The following is a 21,268-nucleotide window of genomic DNA, read 5'->3' as shown; positions in this document are numbered from 1 at the left end:
TTTAGTTAGAGTTCTAGTTTAGTTTTAGTTAAGAGTTTAGAATTTTAGCTAAGAGTCTTAGCTTAGAGTTTTTGTTAGAGTTCTAGTTTATTTTAGTTTTAGTTAAGAGTTTAGAGTTTTTAGCTGAGAGTCATAGCTTAGAGTTTTTGTTGAAGTTCTAGTTTAGTTTATCTTTAGTTAATAGTTAAGAGTTTTATCTTAGATTCAGCTTGGAGTTTTTTTTAGAATTAAAATTTAGCTTAATATTAGATAATAGTTTATAGTTATATCTTATAGTCCTACCTCGGAGTTCTTTTTAAAATTCTATTTGAGTATACATATAGTTAAGAGTTTAGACTTTTGCACCCGAGATTTATCTTAGAGATGTAGCTTAGTTTAGTTTTTGTTATGAGTTGATAGTTTTTTATCTTGGATTAATAGCGTCGAGTTTTTGCTATAGTTATAGTTTAGTCAAATTTTAGTTAAGAGTTTAGTGTTTTTAGCTTAGAGTCTTAGTTTAGAGTTTTTGTTGAAGTTTTAGTTTAGTTTAGTTTTAGTTTAAGAGTTTGGTGTTTTACCTTAGAGTCAGAGTTTTAGCTTAGAGTTTTAGTTAGAGTTCTAGTTTAGTAATAGTTAAGAGTTTAGAATTTTAGCTTAGAGTCTTAGCTTAGAGTCTTTGTTAAAGTTCTAGTTTAGTTTAGTTATAGTTAAGAGTTTGGTGTTTTACCATAGAGCCTTAGCTTAGAGTTTTAGTTTAGTTTAGTTTTAGTTAGAATTTTAGAGTTTTAGCTTAGAGTCTTAGCATAGAATTTTTGTTAAAGTTCTAGTTTAGTTTAGTTTTAGTTAAGAGTTTAGAGTTTTTAGCTTAGAGTCTTAGTTTAGAGTTTTTTGTGTTTTAGTTAAGAGTTTAGAGTTTTAGCTTAGAGTCTTAGCTTAGAGTTTTTGTTAGAGTTATAGTTTAGTTTAGTTTTAGTTAAGAGTTTTAGCTTAGAGTCTTACCTTAGAGTTTTTGTTAGAGTTCTAGTTTAGTTTAGTTTAGTTATATTTAAGAGTTTGGAGTTTTACCTTAGAGACTTAGCTTAGAGTTTTAGTTTAGTTTATTTTTACTTAAGAGTTTAGAGTCTTAGCTTAGAGTCTCAGCTTAGAGTTTTTGCTAGAGTTCTAGTTTAGTTTAGTTTTAGTTAAGAGTTTAGTGTTTTTAGCTTATAGTCTTAGTTTATTTTTTGTTGAAGTTCTAGTTTAGTTTAGTTTTAGTTTAGAGTTTTTTCTTCTACTTAGAGTTTTAATTAGAGTTCTAGTTTAGTTAGCTAAGAGTTCAGAGTTTTAGATTAAAGTCATAGCTTAGAGTTTTTTTCAGATTTATAGTTTAGTTTATTTTTAGTTAAGAGTTTAGAGTTTTACCATAGAGTCTTACGTTGAAGTTTTAGTTAGAGTTGAAGTTTAGTTTAGTTACTTTTAAGAATTTAGAGTTTAATCTTAGAGTCATAGCTTAGAGTTGTACATAAATTTATAGTTTTGTTAAGTTTTAGTGAAGAGTTTCAAATTTTAGCTGAGTTTTAGATTAGAATTTTTGTTCGAGTTCTTGTTTAGTTTAGTTTTAGTTAAGAGTTTAGAGTTTTACCTTTGAGTCTTAGCTTAGAGTTTTTGTTAGAGTTCTAGTTTAGTTTAATTTTAGTTAAGAATTTGATGTTTTACCTTTGAGTTTCAGTTAGAGTTCCAGTTTAGTTTACTTTTAGTTAAGAGTTTAGTGTTTTACCTAAGAGTCTTAGCTTAGAGTTTTAGTTAGAGTTCTAGTTTAGTTTAGTTTTAGTTAAGAGTTTAGAATTTTAGCTTAGAGTCTTAGCTTATTGTTTTTGTTACAGTTCTAGTTTATTTTAGTTTTAGTTAAGAGTTTAGAGTTTTTAGCTTAGAGTTTTTATTGAAGTTCTAGTTTAGTTTAGTTTTAGTTAATAGTTTAGAGTTTTAGCTTAGAGTTTTTGTTAGAGTTTAAGTTTAGTTTAGTAATAGTTAAGAGTTTAGAGTTTTAGCTTAGAATCTTAGCTTAGAGTTTTTAGAGTTCTAGTTTAGTTTAGATATAGTTAAGCGTTTAGAGTTTTACCTTCGAAACTTAGCTTAGAGTTTTAGTTTAGTTTAGTTTTAGTTAAGAGTTTAGAGTTTTAGCTTAGAATCTTAGCTTAGAGTTTTTAGAGTTCTAGTTTAGTTTAGATATAGTTAAGCGTTTAGAGTTTTACCTTCCAAACTTAGCTTAGAGTTTTAGTTTAGTTTAGTTTTAGTTAGGAGTTTAAAGTTTTTAGCTTAGAGTCTTAGATTAGAGTTTTTGTTAAAGTTCTAGTTTAGTTTTAGTTAAGAGTTTGGTGTTTTACCCTAGATTCATAGCTTAGAGTTATTGTTAGAGGTCTAGTCTAGTTTAGTTTTAGTTAAGTTTAGAATTTTATCTTAGACTACTATCTTGCAGTTTCTGTTACAATTCTAGTTTAGTTTAGATTTAGTTAATAGTTTAGAGTTTTTAGCTTAGATTCTTAGCTTAGAGTTTTTGTTGAAGCTCTAGTTTAGTTTAGTTTTAGTTAAGAGTTTATATTTTTAGCTTAGAATTTTTGTTAGAGTTTTAGTTTATTTTAGTTTTAGTTAAGAGTTTATAGCTTTAGCTTAGAGTCTTAGCTTAGATCTATAGTTAGAGTTTAATTCTAGTTTAGTTGTAGTTAAGAATTTAGAGTTTTTAGCTTAGAGTCGTAGCCTAGAGTTATAGTTGGAGTTATAGTTTATTTAAGTTTAGAATTTAGAGTTTTATCAAAGAGTCATAGGTTAGAGTTTTTTTTCAAGTTTGAGTTTAGTTTAGTAATAGTTAATAATTTAGATTTTTTATATTAGAGTCTTAGCTTAGAGTTTTACTTAGAGTTGAAGTTCTAGTTTATTTATAGTTAAGAGTTCTACCTTAGAGTCTTAGCTTAGAGTTTTACTTAGAGTTGAAGTTTAGTTTATTTATAGTTAAGGGTTTAGAGTTTTAGCTTGGAGTCTTAGCTTAGAGTTTTAGTTAGATTTTTAGTTTAGCTTATCATGAGCGCTCATGATAAGCTAAACTAATCTAACCTAACTTAAACATGGAGAAACCTAACTTCTAGCCTAACCTGACCTAGCCTAACATATGGTTTTGGTATTTCTATGCAATAGTGGGTAATTTTGGGGTTATTCTAGTTTGGACTAGACTTCCACTCTAACTAAACCACTAGGCTATTATTCTAGGCTAGGGCTATAACTATTAACTAGAAATAAAGTAGACGATGACTGTAACTAAAACTCTAAGATAAGACTAAGGTAAGACTATAAATCTTTAAATCGGTCTAACCGAAACAAAAAAGCAACACTATCGAAAACTCTGAGCCAAGAATTTAAGGTAAAACACAAAAATCTTAACTAAAACTAAACTAAACTAGAACTCTAAATAAAACTCTGAGCTAAGACTTTAAGGTAAAACTCTAAACTCTTAACTAAAATAAACTAAGCTAGAACTCTAACTAAAACTCTAAGCTAAGAGTCCAATCTAAAACTCTAAAACCTTAACTATAACTAAAATAAACTTCAACTCTAAGTAAAACTCTAAGCTAAGACTCTAAGTTATAACTCTAAACTCTTAACTAAACCAAACTAGAACTTCAAAAAACTCTAAGCTATGACTCTAAGATAAAAACTCTAAATTATTAACTATGACTAAACTAAACTCAAAATTCAAAAAAAACTCTAACCTATGACTATTTGATAAAACTCTAATCTCTAAACTTAACTAAACTAGAACTCCACCTATAACTCTAAGCTACGACTCTAAGCTAAAAACTCTAAATTCTTAACTATAACTAAACTAAACTTCAACTCTAAATATAACTCTAAGCTAATACTCTAAGCTAAAACTCAAAAATCTTAACTAAAACTAAACTAAACTAAAACTCTAACAAAAACTCTAAGCTAATACTATAAACTCTTAAATAAAACTAAACTAAACTATAGCTTAAACAAAAAGTCTAATCTAAGAATATAATATAAAAACTCCAAACGATTAACTATATCTAAACTAAATTAGAACTCTAACAGAAACTCTAATATATTATTATAAGCTAAAACTATAAATTCTTAACTAAAACTTAACCAGACTATAACTCTAGGAATCAATCAAATATAATAATATAGTTTAAAACACCAACAATTAAATAAAACTAAACTATAAATCAAACAAAAACCCTTAGCCAATAATACAATCTAAAAAACTTGAAAATACGAAATAAAGCTAAAATAAGAAAAAACTCTAGGGTATTCTTCTATGTTAAAAACAAAAAATATTAAATATGTATAAAATAAACTAGAACTCTAAAAAATCTAAGCTAAGATTCTAAGCTAAAACTCTAAACTCTTAGCTAAAACTAAACTAAGCTTAAACTCTAAGCTAAGTTTCGAAGGTAAAACTCCAAACGATTAAATATATCTAAAATAAACTAGAACTATAAAAAACTCTAATCTAAGATTCTAAGCTAAAACTCTAAACTCTTAACTATTACTAAAATAAACTTAAACTCTAACAAAAAATCTACGCTAAAACTCTAAACTATTTACTAAAACTGAACTAAACTAGAACTTCAACATAAACTCTAAGCTAAGACTCTAAGCTAAAAACTCTAAACTCTTAACTAAAACTAAAATAAACTAGAACTCTAACAAAAACTCTAAGCTAAGACTCTAAGCTAAAACTCTAAACTCATAACTAAAACTAAAATAAACTAAAACTCTAACAAAAACTCTAAGCTATGACTCTAAGGTAAAACATTAAACTCTTAACTAAAAGTAAACTAAACTAGAACTCTAACTGAAACTCAAAGGTAAAACATCAAATTCTTAACTAAAATTAAACTAAACTAGAACTCTAACAAAAACCCTAACCTAAGACTCTAAGGTAAAACTCTAAACTCTTAACTAAAACTAAACTAAATTAGAACTCTAACAAAAACTTTAAGCTAAGACTCAGATAAAACTCTAAACTCTTAACTAAAACTTAACCAAACTAAAACTTTATGTACAACTCTAAGCTATGACTCTAATATAAAATTATAAATTATTAAAAATAACAAAACTAAACTTCAACTCTAACCAAAACTCTAACGTAAGACTCTATGGTAAAACTCTAAACTCTTAACTAAAACTATACTAAGTTAAAACTCTAAAAAAAACTCTAAGCTATGAGTTTAAGCTAAAACTCTAAACTCTTAGCTAACTAAACTAAACTAGAACTCTAATTAAATCTCTAAGTCTAAGCAAAAACTCTAAAACTAAACTAAACTAGAACTGCAACAAAAACTCTAAACTAAGACTCTAAGCTAAAAATACTAAACTCTTAAATAAAACTAAACTAAACTAGAACTCTAGCAAAAACTCTAAGCTGAGACTCTAAGCTAAGACTCTAAACTCTTAAGTAAAACTAAACTAAACTAAAACTATAAGCTAAGTCTCTAGGGTAAAACTCCGAACTCTTAACTATAACTAAACTAAACTAAACTAGGACTCTAACAGAAACTCTAAGCTAAGACTCTAAGCTAAAACTCTAAACTCTTAACTAAAACACAAAAAACTCTAAACTAAGACTCTAAGCTAAAAACTCTAAACTCTTAACTAAAACTAAACTAAACTAAAACTCTGACAAAAACTCTGAGATAAGACTCTAAGCTAAAACTCTAAACTCTTAACTAAAACTAAACTAAACTAGAACTTTAACAAAAACTCTATGCTAAGACTCTAAGCTAAAACTCTAAAATCTTAACTAAAACTAAACTAAACAAAAACTATAAGCTAAGTCTCTATGGTAAAACAAAAAACTCAGAACTATAACTAAACTAGAACTCTAACAAAAACTCTAAGCTAAGTCTCTAGTGTAAAATTCTAAACTCTTAACTATTACTAAACTAGAACTCTAACTAAAACTCTAAGCTAAAACTCTGACTCTAAGGTAAAACACCAAACTCTTAACTAAAACTAAACTAAACTAAAACTTTAACAAAAACTCTAAGCTAAGACTCTAAGCTAAAAAACACTAAACTCTTAACAAAAACTAAACTAAACTAAAGCTGTAAGCTAGATCTCTAGGATAAAACTCCAAACTCTTAACTATATCTATACTAAAATAGAACTTTAAATAAAACTCTAAGGTAAGACTCTAAGCTAAAACTCTAAACTCTTAACTATTACTAAACTAAACTTCAACTCTAACAAAAACTCTGAGCTAAGAATCTAATCTAAAAAACCAAACTATTACATAAAACTAAACTAAACTAGAACTTCAACAAAAACTCTAAGCTATTATTGGCAGATAAAAATTCTATACTTTTAACTCAAACAAAAATAAAATAGAACTCTAACAAAAAACACTAAGCTAAGACTCATAACTAAAATTCTAAACTCTTAACTAAAAATAAACTAGAACTATAACAAAAGCTATAAACTAGGACTCTAAGGTAAAACACCAAACTCTTAACTAAAACTAAACTAAACTAGAACTCTAAATAAAACTCTAAACTATGACTCTCAGCTAGAAAACTCTAAATTCTTAACTAAAACTAAACTAAACTAAACTAAAACTCTAAGCTAGGTCTCTAAGATAAAACTCTAAACTCTTAACTATGTGTAAACTAAACTAAAACTCTAACAAAACCTCTAAGCTAAGACTCTAAGCTAAAACTCTAAGCTCTTAATTATTACTAAACTAAACTTCAACTCTAACAAAAACTCTAAGCTATGACTCTAAGCTAAAAACTCTAAACTCTTAACTAAAACTAAAATAAACTAGAACTCTAGCAAAAACTCTAAGCTAAGACTCTAAGCTAAAATTCTAAACTCTTAACTAAAACTAAACTAGAACTCTAAATAAAACTCTAATCTAAGACTCTAAGTTAAAACACCAAACTATTAACGAAAACTAAACTAAACTAGAACTCTAACAAAAACTCTAAACTATGAGTCTGATCTAAAAAACTTTAAATTCTTAACTAAAACTAAACTAAGCTAAAACTATAAGCTAGTTCTCTAATGTAAACTCAAAACTCTTAACTATGTGTAAACTAAAAAAGCAATGTAACAAAACCTCAAGGATAAGACTCTAAGCTAAGTCTCTAAACTATTAACTATTACCAAACTAAACTTCAACTATAACAAAAACTCTAAGCTAAGACTCTAAGCTAAAACTCTAAACTATTAACTAAAACTAAACAAAACTAGAACTTCAACAAAAACTCTATGCTAAGACTCTAAGCTAAAAACTCTAAACTCTTAACTAAAACTAAAATAAACAAGAACTCAAACAAAAACTCTAAGCTAAGACTCTAAGCTAAAATTCTAAACTCTTAACTAAAACTAAACTAAACTAGAGCTCTAACTAAAAACTCTAAGCTAAGACTCTAAGGTAAAACACCAAACTCTTAACTAAAACTAAACTAGAACTCTAACTGAAACTCAAAGGTAAAAAATCAAACTCATAACTAAAATTAAACTAAACTAGAACTCTAACAAAAAAACTCTAAGCTAAGACTCTAAGCTAAAATTCTAAACTCTTAACTAAAACTAAACTAGAACTCTAACTCAAACTATAATATATGACTCTAAGGTAAAACACCAAACTCTTAACTAAAACTAAACTAGAACTCTAACTGAAACTCAAATGTAAAACAACAAAATCTTAACTAAAATTAAACTAAACTAGAACTCTAAAAAAAAAACCTCTAATCTAAGACTCTAAGATAAAACTCTAAAATCTTAACTATTACTAAACTAAACTTCAGCTCTCAAGAAACTCTAAGCTAAGACTCTAAGCTAAAACTCTAAACTATTAACTAAAACTAAACTAAACTAGAACTTCAACATAAACTCTAAGCTATGACTCTAAGCTAAAAACTCTAAACTCTTAACTAAAACTAAAATAAAGTAGAACTCTAACAAAAACTCTAAGCTAAAATTCTAAACTCTTAACTAAAACTAAACTAAACTGGAACTCTAACTAGAACTCTAAGCTAAGACTCTAAGGTAAGACACCAAACTCTTAACTAAATCTAAACTGAACTAGAACTTTAACTGAAACTCAAATGTAAAACATCAAACTCTTAAATAAAATTGAAATAAACTCTAACTATAAAAAAAAAACTCTAAGATAATCCTCTAAGCTAAAACTATAAACTCTTAACTATTAATAAAATAAAATACAAATCTAACAAAAACTCTAAACAAATTAACTAAAAATAAAATAAACTAGAACTTCATCAAAAACTCTAAGACTCTAAGATAAAAACTCTAAACTCTTAACTAAAACTAAAATAAACTAGAACTCTAACAAAAACTCTAATCTAAAATTCTAAACTCTTAACTAAAACTACACTAGAACTCTAACTAAAACTATGAGCTAAGACTCTAAGGTAAGACACCAAACTCTTAACTAAAACTAAACTAAACTAGAACTTTAACTGAAACTCAAAGGTAAAACATCAAACTCTTAACTAAAAATAAACTAAACTAGAACTCTAACAAAAAATACTCTTAGCTAAGACTCTAAGCTAAAACTCTAAACTCTTAACTATTACTAAACTAAACTTCAACTCTAACAAAAACTCTAAGCTAAAACTCTAAACTATTAACTAAAACTAAACTAAACTAGAACTTAAACATAAACTCTAAGCTAATACTCTAATCTAAAAACTCTAAACTCTTAACTAAAACTAAAATAAAGTAGAACTCTAACAAAAACTCTGAGCTAAAATTCTGAACTCTTAACTAAAACTATACTAAACTAGAACTCTAACTAAAACTCTAAGCTAACACTCTAAGGTAAGACACCAAACTCTTAACTAAAACTAAACTAAACCAGAACTCTAACTAAAACTCTAAGCTAAGATTCCAAGCTAAAACTACAAACCCTTAACTGTAAATAAACAAAACTTCATCTCTAATTAAAACTCTAAGCTAAGACTCTAAGGTAGAACTCTAAACTCTTAACTAAAATAAACTAGATCTTCAAAAAAAACTTTAAGCTATGACTCTATGATAAAAACTCTAAATTCTTAACTAAAACTAAAATAAAGTAGAACTCTAACAAAAACTCTGAGCTAAAATTCTAAACTCTTAACTAAAACTAAACTAGAACTCTAACTAAAACTCTGAGCTAAGACTCTAAGGTAAGACACCAAACTCTTAACTAAAACTAAACTAAAGTAGAACTTTAACTGAAACTCAAAGGTAAAACATCAAACTCTTCACTAAAATTAAACTAAACTAGAACTCTAACAAAAAACTCTAAGCTAAGACTCTAAGCTAAAACTCAAAAATCTTAACTAAAACTTAGCCAAACTATAACTTTAAGTAAAACTCTAGGCTATGACTATAAGCTAAGACTCTAAATTCTTAACTGTAACTAAAAACTACACTTCAACTCTAACTAAAACTCTAAGCTAAGACTCTATGGTAAAACTCAAACTCTTAACTAAAATTAAACTAAACAATAACTCTAACTAAAACTCTAGGCTAAGACTCTAAGCTAAAACTATAAACTCTTAACTATAACTAAACTAAACGAAACTTCAACAATAACAAAAACTCTAATCTAAGACTTAAAGGTAAAACTCAAAACTCTTAACTAAAACTAAAATAAATTAGAACTCTGAACAAACCTCTAAGCTAAGACTATAAGCTAAAAAATTCTATACTTTTAACTAAAACTAAACCAAACTAAAACTCTAAGCTAAGTCTCTAAGGTAAAACTTCAAATTCTTACCTATAACTAAGTTGTGGGTGAAAAGGAAGGGTACTTCAACTTGTAAAATGGGTGTAGAAGGGACAATATGAAAGGAACTTGCTCTGAAATGGTCTTTGAAAAATATTTCTTGGTGTTGAGGTATCCAAAAAGCTGTAAAGTATAGTTGTGGGTGAAAAGAATGGATGCTTCAAGTTGGAAAATGGGTTTAGAATGAACATTAAGAAAAGAAGTTGCTCTGAAATGGTCTTTGAAAATATTTCTTGGTGTTGAGGTATCCAAAATTTGTAAAGTATAGTTGTGGGTGAAAGGATAGGTACTTCAAGTTGGAAAATGGGTTTAGGAATGACATTATGAATGGAACTTGTTCTGAAAAGATATAATAAAGCCATAAAAAAGTGTTAAAAATGGAGAGGGGACTCTTCGGGGGGCCCGGGGAGGGCGTTTGGGGATCCGGGGACCTTTTGGGAGCCCGGGGGATCTTTGGGTACCGGGGGCTTCCTTCGGGGTTGGGGTGGGGTATGAGGACCCTATGGGGTTGGGGTAGAGGACCTCACAACACTGTTCAAATGGAACTTGTGTATTATAACGACCACAGAGTTTCACCCTCAAATTCTCTTCTAAAAACATCTTTTAAAATGTCTCTAACTGTTTCGCCGAAATAATTCCATAAAATGTCTAAAACGCTTTCGCCCAAATAATCCCTAAACGTAATTTCAGCGTGTTCCTTTGTTTTTGGCATCTCTCATGTTTCATGTTCCTTTGTTTTTGGCGCTGTCACATTTCAAATTACTAAGAAACCTTATTCCCGCGCTAAAACAATTCATCTCTAAGATCAAAACATTCACCCGGAAACAATTCTCTTGGTAGAACTCCAAAGACATTAATAGACATTCGCTCGGAAACAATTCTCTTTAGAAACAACAAATTAATTCCCCTTTCGTTAATCAATAATTCCACTTAGAAACAACAAATTAATTCCCCTTTCGTGTCAAATTAATCAATGATGACATCATCTGTCACGAACCTTACCCCGGAAACAATTCTGGTCGAACTCCAAAGACATTAATTAACTTGACGTCATCTGTCACGTGTGATCTAAACTTTGTCCCGGAAACAATTCTGGTCGAACTCCAAAGAGATTAATTAGCTTGACGTCATTTGTCAGACATTAAATAACTTCCCCGGAAACAATTCCAGGATCATAACAGTCTCCCCTAGCGGGCCCTTGGCCAAAACAACAGCACCCTTGGAGAAAGAGCTCATTGACCCCATTAACCACGTGTTCTCCCTAATGACTCTATGCTCATATTTGGTGTGCTGATCGGACTGGCACCCCCCTCTCTACTGATAATCTTGTAAAATTTTCTTAGTTTTTCTTTCAAATAATCAATTGTAAGCTGTTTTGCGAATCTAATTGACTTTCCACACGGAAGGCATGAATACCTAAGTGAGGTGGAAGAACAGAATGTAGCTGGATCAACTTGGATTTTTTAAAATGTAGAGATTACTTTTTGACTTTGTATCAAACAGTTTATGGTAATAAACTGTAAGTGAAGAGCAACCCGGCTCAATGTTTCATGTTTGAAACTCTAGAAAACGGGTTTTTAATACCACTAGATACATGAAAAGAATCAGATTTCAATGCTAATTTCAAATATATAACTTTCATCAAGTTTAGTGCTACCCATAAAAAGTTATGTACCTGAAAAAATTTGGCTGATTTTCAAAAAAAGGGGGAAATACCCCCTAAATATTATAGAACCTTAATGAAAATCACACCATCATTATTCAGCGTATCAGAGAACTCTGCTGTAGAGGTTTCAAGCTCCTATCTACAAAAATGTGGAATTTTGCATTTTTTGCCAGAAGAAAGATCACGGATGCGTGTTTATTTGTTTGTTTTTTTTTCCCAGGGGTGATCGTATCAACCCAGTGGCCCTAGAATATCGTGAGAGGGCTCATCAAAACGGAAATTAAAAGTTTTAGTGCCCTTTTGAAGCGACCAAAAAAATGGAGGGCAACTAGGCCCCCTCCCACGCTTATTTTTTCCCAAAGTCACTCGATCCAAATTTTGAGATGGCCATTTTGTTCAGCATGGTCGAAAATATGGTAATTATGTCTTTTAGGATGACTTAATCCCCCAAAGTCCCCAGGGGGAGGGCTAAAAGTTATGAACTTTACCCAATGTTAACATATAGTATTGGTTATTGGGAAGTATACAGATATTTTCAGGAAGGATTTTTTTCTGGAGGGGGGGGCTAGAGGAGGGGGTTACTCTGGAGAATCTATCCGTGGATGATGTTTCTTTGGGATAAGGGACGTTTCTATGAAGGGGGGGCCGGATTTCCAAGCATTATTTAAAAAATGATCAAAAATTAAATTAAAAAAAACAAGTTTTTTCAACTGAAAGTAACAAGCAACATTAGAACTTAAAACGAACAGAAATTATAACGTATGTGAGGGCGTTCTCCCCCAGGTCAATACCTCACTCTTTACGCTGCAGTTTTTTTAGTGCTTTCAAAAGAGCTATCTATTCTAATTAAACGGCCTTTGTGATTCAGGGGTTTGTGAATAAAAATTTTTTTAACTTTTGACGTAAAGAGCGTGGTATTGACTAAGGGGAGAACCCCCTCATATACGTAATAACATATACGTAATAAAAAGACAATTAAAAAAAAAACAAGCGATACGGCTCAATAGTAATCGAAACTTTTAAAAACGGAATTTTGATGCCAATAAATGTATCAAAAGAGAGTGTTTATAATGCTGATTCTAAATATATAAATTTTATTAAGTTTAGTATTACTCATCAAAGGCTACGAGCCTGAGAAAATTTACCTGATTTTTTAAAGAGGGGAAAACATCCCCTAAAAGTGAAAGAATTGTGAAAAAAGTGAAATGAAAATCACACCGTCAGATTCAGCGTATCAGAAAACCCTATTTTACATAGGTTTTGAAGCTCATATCTGCAAAAATCTGCAACTTTGTATTTTTAGCCAGAAGAAAAATATACGAATATAGAAGTTAGTTACGTAAGTTAATTTGTAAATTACTTCATAACCAAATTTAAAGACATCCATTTAGCAAAAGAAAAGTAAAATTTTTATGCAAATTTTGTTTACTTATTCAATGACGGCGAGTCAAAATAAAAGCTGCATTAACTAAAAAACGATCAGAAATTAAATAAAAAAAAAGTTTTTTAAACTGAAAGTAAAGAGCGACATTAAAACTTAAAACGAACAAAAATTATTCCGTATATGAAAGGGGCTGTCCCCTCCTCAACGCCTCGCTCTTTACGCTAAAGTTTGACTTTCTCACAACTCTTTTTTTCTAAACAATAAAAAACTTTAGCGTAAAGAGCAAGGCATTGAGGAGGGGACAGCCCCTTTCATATACGGAATAATTTCTGTTTGTTTTAAGTTTTAATGTCGCTCCTTACTTTCAGTTTAAAAAACTTTTATTTTTATTTAATGCCTATCAGGAATCGCTAGAAAAGTTGCATGAGCGTTTTGCATGCCATGTCCTTGACGAGACTCAAATTGGTTATCGCCGTGATCACACTTCGTGCCAATTTCATTATAGATGAACTTCTCAAACACCTTTTCGATCATTGAACATGCAGTTATTACTTTATATGACTCGCCAACATTTTGGATCTTTTCAAACAGTTTGTGGTAACGAACTGTAAGTAAGGAGCGAGCCGGCTCAATGGTAACCGAAACTCTAAAAAACGGAATTTTGATACCAATAGATACATCAAAAGAATCAGATTTTAATTCTGATTTCAAATATATCAGTTTCGTCAAGTTTAATCTTACCCATCAAAAGTTACACGCCGGAGAAAATTTGGCTGATTTTCGAAAAAAGGGGAAAGACCCCCAAAAAGTTATAGAACCTTAATGAAAATCACACCATCATATTCAGCATATCAGAGAACCGTACTGTAGATGTTTCAAGATCCTATCTACAATAATGTGGAATCTTGTATTTTTTGCCAGAAGAAAGATTACGGATACGTGTTAATTTGTTTTTTTTTCCCAGGGGTGATCGTATCGATCGCATAAATTTTTAATGTCGCTCTTTACTTTCATCTTGAAAAATAACTTGTTTTTATTTAATTGTTATCAAGTTCAAGGCATGCAATGAACAAAAATAGATAAGCTGGAAATAACAACTAATCAGTCTGTACTGATATGACGTATCTTGTTCATCTTTTGGCATAGCTTGTTCAGTGTATTTCTTAATGAACTAATTCAAATTGAAATATTGAACTGGTGAAATACACATGAAATATTCACAAATAAAAAAAAATATGGAAAACATCAAATAAAACAACCTTATCTCTTTTCTTCCTTGTACATGACAATGTAAAACAAGAATTTAGTAATTAATGTCTGAGACCCCACTGGCTAATCGTGATAAAACAAAAAACCGCAATGACAAACAAAAAATTCTTTTTTTCTTCGCAATTTTTTGTTTTATAAGAATTTTAAAGATGTAAAAGGACCAGACAAAATTATACGTGTAAATTCTATGTTCAGTACCGTCCATTGGGGAGCAGGGGTTTTTGCTTCTTTAAGTGTTTTTGCCCCCCTCCTATGTTTGGAAAAACATCCTTTTTGGTACTTTCATTTAGGAATGGCTTTTTCTTGAGATTTTCATCAAGAAAACTAAAAAAAAACTTTTATGCCCCTAGATTTCAAAAATATTCCCCCCCCCAAGCATTCCCCCTTCTAATATTTTTTGCCACCACTCTCCCCGCGCAGACTTTGAAAAATTCTTAATTTGGCATTTTCATTAAGAATAGCATTTTCTCGGTATTTTTATTAAGAGTTTTCGTGACTTTGACCTACATTTTCGTGAGTTGATACCACTACTTTCTTTTGGAAAGGAGCGGAACTTTGCCCATTGTTTACATATAGTATTGGTTAGCCTAATGGGAAGTATAAAGACGTTTCAGGAGGGATTCTTTTCTGATGGGGGGGGGGGGTGGGAGGAAAGGGTTACGGGGGAGAATTCTTCCATGGAGGATGTTTCCTTGGGGGAAGAGACATTTCTATGAAGGGAGCGCCGGATTATTTAAAAAACGATCAGAAATTAAATAAAAAAAATAGTTTTTTTAAACTGAAAGTAAGGAGCAACATTAAAACTTAAAACAAAACAGAAATTATTACGTATATGAGGGGGTTCGCCCCCTAATCAATGCCTTGCCCTTTTCACTAGAGTCTTTTTTTAGTAGTTTCAAAAGAGCTATCTATTCTAATTAACAGGCTTTTGTGATTCAGGGGTTTGTGATTCGAACAAAACTCAAATTTTAGCGTAAAGAGCAAGGTATCGACTAGGGGGCAAACTCCCTAATATACGTAATAAAACATACGAATATAGAAGTTCGTTACGTAAGTTAATTCGCAAGTTGCATCAGGAAAGAATTTTGAGAAAGAAGTTTAGCCAAAAAAGTAAAATTAACACACAAATCTTGTTTCATTTAATCATGTGCGGTTATCTAAAACCAGAATTGCATTGAATTGAAAATGTTCAGAAATTAAATAAAAAAAATTTAACCTGAGAGTAAGAACAATCATTACAACTTAAAACGATCAGAAATTGTTCAGTATATGAAAGGAGCTGTCCCCTCCTCAATGCCTTGCTCTTTACGCTAAAGTTTGAATCTGTTACACAACTTAATTTTTTAAAACAATAAAAAACTTAGGTTAAATACATAACATAACCCAGGTACCTCCCCCCCCTTAAACACCAAAAACAATCGTTTAGATATTGTAACTCCATGAGAAACCACAGCTTTGCAATGTTTTATCTATAGCGGTCTCTTAAAAATAGCCTATTTGACAGGTTTTTCGTTACTGGTTTCCTTGTACAATAGTAAATTTTTTTCCTGGGACAAGGCTGTACCCAGGGGGGGGGGGTATTGAACACCCCCACCCCCTCCCAAAAACGAAATGTTTGTCTGACTTGTAAAAATGTAACAAAAATGTAGGTAAACAAATTTTGGTGTTTACGCATCATGCAGGTATACTATACAGGGCTTCCACTCTTGAAAATTCAAATTTGGGGAAAAGTCTTAAAAATTCGGGGAGTTTTCGGGGACAAGTCTTCAAGATTCGGGGATTCTTCGGGGAAAAAACAAAATGGAATTTCGTTGCGAAAATTTGGTAGCCAAAATTGGTTTTAGCTTCGTTTTCAGGCTCAAGTAGGGCTTGTATCTGCGTAGTAAATCAAGCCTTTTACAAAATAGGCTTTAGATCCAGAGCCACAGCCTGGGATTGGAACCCATAGCTGAAAACACTGATTGCTGATATTGCGGCAAAAACTTCAAAATTGTTTTAAAAAAAAAGAGTTTTAGTTTTTTTTCTTTAACCCATCTCCCCCCAGAAAACAACAGAAATTCCATCCTTTATGGAAGTTTCCCCACAAATAACCAGCCCCCTAGTACAAATTTGCTCCTGCAGAAAATTTTCCATTACTCGGTTATTAAAATCAAGTTCCCCACTATTAAAATGATATTTTTTGTCATTAAAATGACAACAACAATTCCGTTGAGCCGAAATATATAGCCCAAATTTGTTTACAAATTATTGCATATTCATCCTATTTTATTTCATTTCATTAGCATGAACCAAAATTGATTTCTTTAGCAGTGCCCACATAATGCACCAGTACCAATTTTTCTACAAGTTGACAAGACTATGCCCCTCTCCATAGAATCCTCAAAAACTTTAATAGGCTAATACTTTCAAAGATGGCCATTTGTTGTGGTAAAAGCTTCGGAAAGTGGGTTATGCAAATCCTTTGAAGCCAGAAGGGATTTCTTAATTGCTTTTGACAGCTGTTTTTGTTTGAGAAGTCGCATATTGATTCCTTTTTTTCTTTATTTTTGCCGTTTAGAAAAATTGATGTGAGACTTGTCATGTATTGAAGTGACATGTTTGACCAATATTGATGGGGCATGTGCACTTAATTTTGATTGAATTCCGATAACAAAAATGAATTTAAACTAAATTAAGACATAAGGATAAAGGATTATAGATTATTCATTTATATAAGGGCTATATTTAATTCCTGTATCTACAAGATTGAAGTCAAATGAACAACAAAAGGCGTCTTTTCTTAATAGATAGATCAATATGTGTCTTGAAGAATGCCAAAGCAAAAAAAAAAAAACAAATCAAAACAAGTATATTTTGGGTGTAGCTGCTGACGAGGAGGGGGATTAACGAATTATTTATTGTTTAACAAAAATAAGAGTTGTGAGAAAGTCAAACTTTAGCGTAAAGAACAAGACATTGAGGAGGGGACAGCCCCTTTCATATACGGAATAATTTCTGTTTAAGTTTTAACGTTGTTCCTTACTTTCAGTTAAAAAAAAACGTGCTTGTTTATTTAATATTTTAACGTTTTTTAATTGATGCAGGTTTTGATTTTGGGTCACTGTGCATGAATAATTAAAACAAAATTTGCTTATTAATTTTACTTTTATTTGGTTAAATGGCTTTCTCAAAACTTATTTAATTTTATTACAAACGTTTTTATTAGTAATAAAGATACTTAACTTACGAATTAACTTACTTAACGAACTTCTACATTCATATATTTTTAATATGTATATTAGGGGGCTCGCCTACTAGTCAATACCTTGCTCTTTAAGCTAAAGTTCGAATTTTGTTCCAGTTCTTTAAAAATGACCCCTTAATCACAAAGGCCGTTATTTAGAATAAATAGCTCTTATGAAAGTACTAAAAAATCTTTGGCTTAAAGAGTGAGGTACTGACTAGGGGATGAACCCCCTCCCCCCCTCTGGATCCACCACTGTCATGGTTGCCGAGGTAGGTGTAACCTAGTAAAGAACAAACAACAGCGCATAGTAACCAAAAGTTAAAAACATTTTGAAAAAAAAATTACATATTAAGAAAAAGTTGCCATGGGACATTGATTCAGGAATGGTAACTATTATTTTGGTTTGTTTTAAAAGTAAAAGTTTATTCCAAAAAAAAAGTTTATGGTGATTTCTAAAAAAGCCTAAAACACATCAAAAATAGTGTCAGATCAATATGAAAAGTGTACCATTGGAATCTTGCATAGTTGAAAACATTGTACAGGGGAATACCAGTTCCCCTCATTCAGTGGCAGACCCAGCAGGGAGGGGGCAAAGGGGTGCACGCCCCCCTAGTGTAGCCTAAAGTAGTGTAATTTACTTAATTTACTCAAGTTTGCGTTAATTAAACTTACTCCTGATGCAAGTTTATTGGATCAACCTATTTTACGCCACCCTAAATTTTTTATTGGATCCACCTATTCTGCCCCCCCCCCCCAAAAACAAAACAAAATCCTTGATCTGCACCTGTCCTCATTGAATAACAAGGAAAATCACTTTTCTCAATAATTTCAATCTGAATATTTATCTTAAACTTACGTTTAAACTTACCTCCAATTTACATCAGAAACAAAATTTGCCGCCCCCCCCGTATGTAGAAATGTATACCCTGAATTGGCATATATAGGGGGGGGGGCTGAAATTCATTTCCGATAGAAATTATTATTATATTTTTAATCAGCATAAAAAAAATGCATCGAATGGTGTACTCAATTTATTCCTAACTCAATAATAAGATTTGGTATATATTTACCAATTTTAGTTGAAAATGAATTTTAGCACCCACCCCTTTATATATACCAATTCAGGGTATATATTTGCACATTAGGGGGAGAGGGGAAGTTGAAACTTACCTCTCATTTACACAGAAATAAAATCAACCCCACCCCCCTCATGTGCAAATATATACCCTGAATTGGTATATATAGGGGTGGGGGCTAAAATTCATTTCCAACAAAAATGATTACTATATTCTTAAAGAGCATAAAAAAGAGCATTAAAGAGCATAATTTACTTAATTAACTCAAGTTAGCATTAATTAAACTTACTCCTGATGCAAATTTATCAGATCAACCTACGTTGCGCCCCATAATTTTTTTTTATAGAATCCACCTATTTTGCCCCCCCCCCCCCCAAAAAACAAATCCTTGATCCACACCTGCCCACATTGAATAACAAGGATAATCACTTTTCTCAATAATTCCAATCTGAATTATTATCTTCTCTGAAAATCAAATTTAAATAAAAAATGTCTTATATTAATAAACCTTTTACAATTTAATGTTTTGTTTGCCATCATGAATCATGAATTTGCCAAATCATGAATTAGCAGGTTCTGCCTATAGGCCTAGCAATAAGCAGACGAAAACCCGTCTCATGAAGGTTGACAAAAGCCGATAACAGGAAATCAATGAACAGAACAAAGCAATATTGCATAATAACTATATACATGAGCGATTCCTATATGTCCGTCTATAAGAAGATTTGACACTTCTTAGTAAATTTAAAAATAGGAAGCGCTGTACAATCAAAACTATTTGAATTAGTAACCTACTTGTTCACAAAAGAAAGAGGATTTTAACTGTAAAAAAATTAAGTTTCTAGGTGGTGTAATACAGTAATTAGAGTAGTTTAAATGTCAAAAAGTTTTTAAAATGATTAATGCATTGCACGTGACCGGAATTAGAGACTTTTGTCCGTGAATAGGATGATGATTCATTCCTATCAAAGATTCTGTCCGAGAATAGGCAGGTGGCCGACTACTGGGTGTCTTACCCTAGGGATGGGGTAAAATTCATTTCTGACAAAAATGATTATTATATTTGGAAAGAGCATAAAAAAGGCATCAAGTGGTATATTCACTTTATTTGTAAGTCAATAATATGATTTGGTAAAAAATTACTAAGGTATGTAGGCCTACTTCAAAATACCTTCCCAGGACATACTAGCCTGTAGACCCATCCCTGAAAATTTCATTTTGCTAGCCAAACTGCTTTCCAAAATAACCAAAAGTAGCTAAAGTAGAATTTTACCAAAGGGTGTTAGTGTATCCAGATTGTTAAAGAGCATGGATAGAAGTTTTTGGGAATGTATTAGGCCTAAGTTTTATTTTTTAGGTCAACTTTAGGAGGTATAAAACTAAACTAAACAATGTGCCTACTATTTGTGTCCAGATTTTCAAAAGTGTGTATTTTTTTGAAAATAATTAATAGTTTTCTCCAACATATAAATAGCAAGCCAAATTACGGTTTATTTTAGAAGAAAGGCACGTATTCTTGAGATTTGAAAATTTGGCATTGTTGTTTTCTCAGTTTCTGTGTTGCCGAAAGCTTTAGAGTTTACAGATCCTGATCTTAAATGCTGTGGTAATAGCTAAATGGAGTACCGGTACACAGGTGAGTAGCACGAAGCAACAGCACTTGGATAAACAAGCATGACAAATAAGTTTGGCCAGTCTTCTGACAGCTTCCTCTGGACCCGTGCTCTAATTTAACCATCGCATTGTCCGGAATGAATCCAATTTACTTTATCTTTGGAGCTCCATTTTCTTGTAAAAAGTACTATAGTGTTGGCACAGTAAATAATAATAATTTATTTTTACTCTCTTTAAAAGACCAAAAATGTACAGAGGAAACAAGAAAATACAGTAAATAAAGTAAATACAGGAAAAAAGAAAATACAGAAAGAAAACATACAATCTAAAAAGTAAAAAACATCGTAAGATGAATTTACATTACATTCAAACAAAAATGCAGCTGGGAAATTAGGAAGTAAAAAAAATAAGTACTGCCGAATACCTATCTAAACTCGAATGCTCACATAAATGACGTTTAAACACAGATACAGTTCAACATAAAATCAACAATACATAAAGAAAACCTTGTAGAATAATCGAAAATAATCCTGAACCAAAGAAGAAGAATAAGAAAAACATCTAAAAATTGACTTCAAATGATAAGGCGTTATTTTAGTTAAAAAAAATTCCAAACCAACATAATGAAAATTGTTGGGCTCAAAAATAGCATTGTAATGCTTTTCTAAACAATTTTTGTCGAAATGCCCATTTATTTTGACAAACATACTATAAAAGTTTCAAAAAATTATCCTTAATTGCTCGGATGACAGGTTTTTCTTTTTATTCTTACACTAAATTACTACATTAAACAAGGCACGCCAATTGGAAGTCTAAGTTATTTAACGTATCTATACATGTGATTGAAGATGAACCAACTAGAAGGGACTCACTTGTTTCAGACTATGGGGAAAAAATCATAAATTCTGTCTTTGAAGCCTCTAACAAAAGACATGTATGGGAAAGAATATATCGAAAACAGAATCAAAATCTTTAGCTAACAAAACAAAATCATTAGCATAATAAATATCAGAATCAGTTTAATGAAAACAGCTGTCACAGACGCATTAAAAAAAATGCACTGCAAAGCTTTGTTTTTTACATGAAAAACACTTCACTACGTTTTATTAAAAGCCCTTGTAAAAAAAAAGGAACAAAGAAGTTACTGATTCTGTTTGTGCGGCACGAGACTGGCATAAGCTTGCTCTTGCGTCTGGTATTGGCGCGGACAGGCATTTCAGGTGGTAATACTCTACGATGTACAAGACTAGACAAAAAA

General features: G+C 30.9%; 1 protein-coding gene across 6 annotated transcripts in view; it reads right to left on the bottom strand.

Moving 5' to 3' along the window:
- The window catches only part of LOC148947943 (uncharacterized), an 85,832-nt gene that overhangs the window by 59,915 nt on the left and 4,649 nt on the right, over positions 1–21,268 (bottom strand). For 2 of the 6 annotated variants that reach the window (XM_089095585.1, XM_089095591.1), the window contains exon 1: positions 19,798–19,906. The exons of 1 other annotated variant lie outside the window; for it this stretch is intronic. The gene's annotated coding sequence lies outside the window, so the exon portion shown is untranslated. Of the gene's footprint in view, positions 1–19,797; positions 19,943–21,268 lie in introns of those variants that run through there. 3 more of the 6 variants (XM_089095589.1, XM_089095586.1, XM_089095588.1) reach the window with 3 other exon arrangements.

Source organism: Artemia sp. Qi Xiang Cuo, chromosome 10, assembly GCF_049724085.1.
Source record: "Artemia sp. Qi Xiang Cuo chromosome 10, ASM4972408v1, whole genome shotgun sequence".
NCBI classification, from domain to species: Eukaryota; Metazoa; Arthropoda; class Branchiopoda; order Anostraca; family Artemiidae; genus Artemia; species Artemia sp. Qi Xiang Cuo.
The sequence above is the reverse complement of the archived record's forward strand: the minus strand, read 5'-3'. Positions and strand labels throughout refer to the sequence as shown.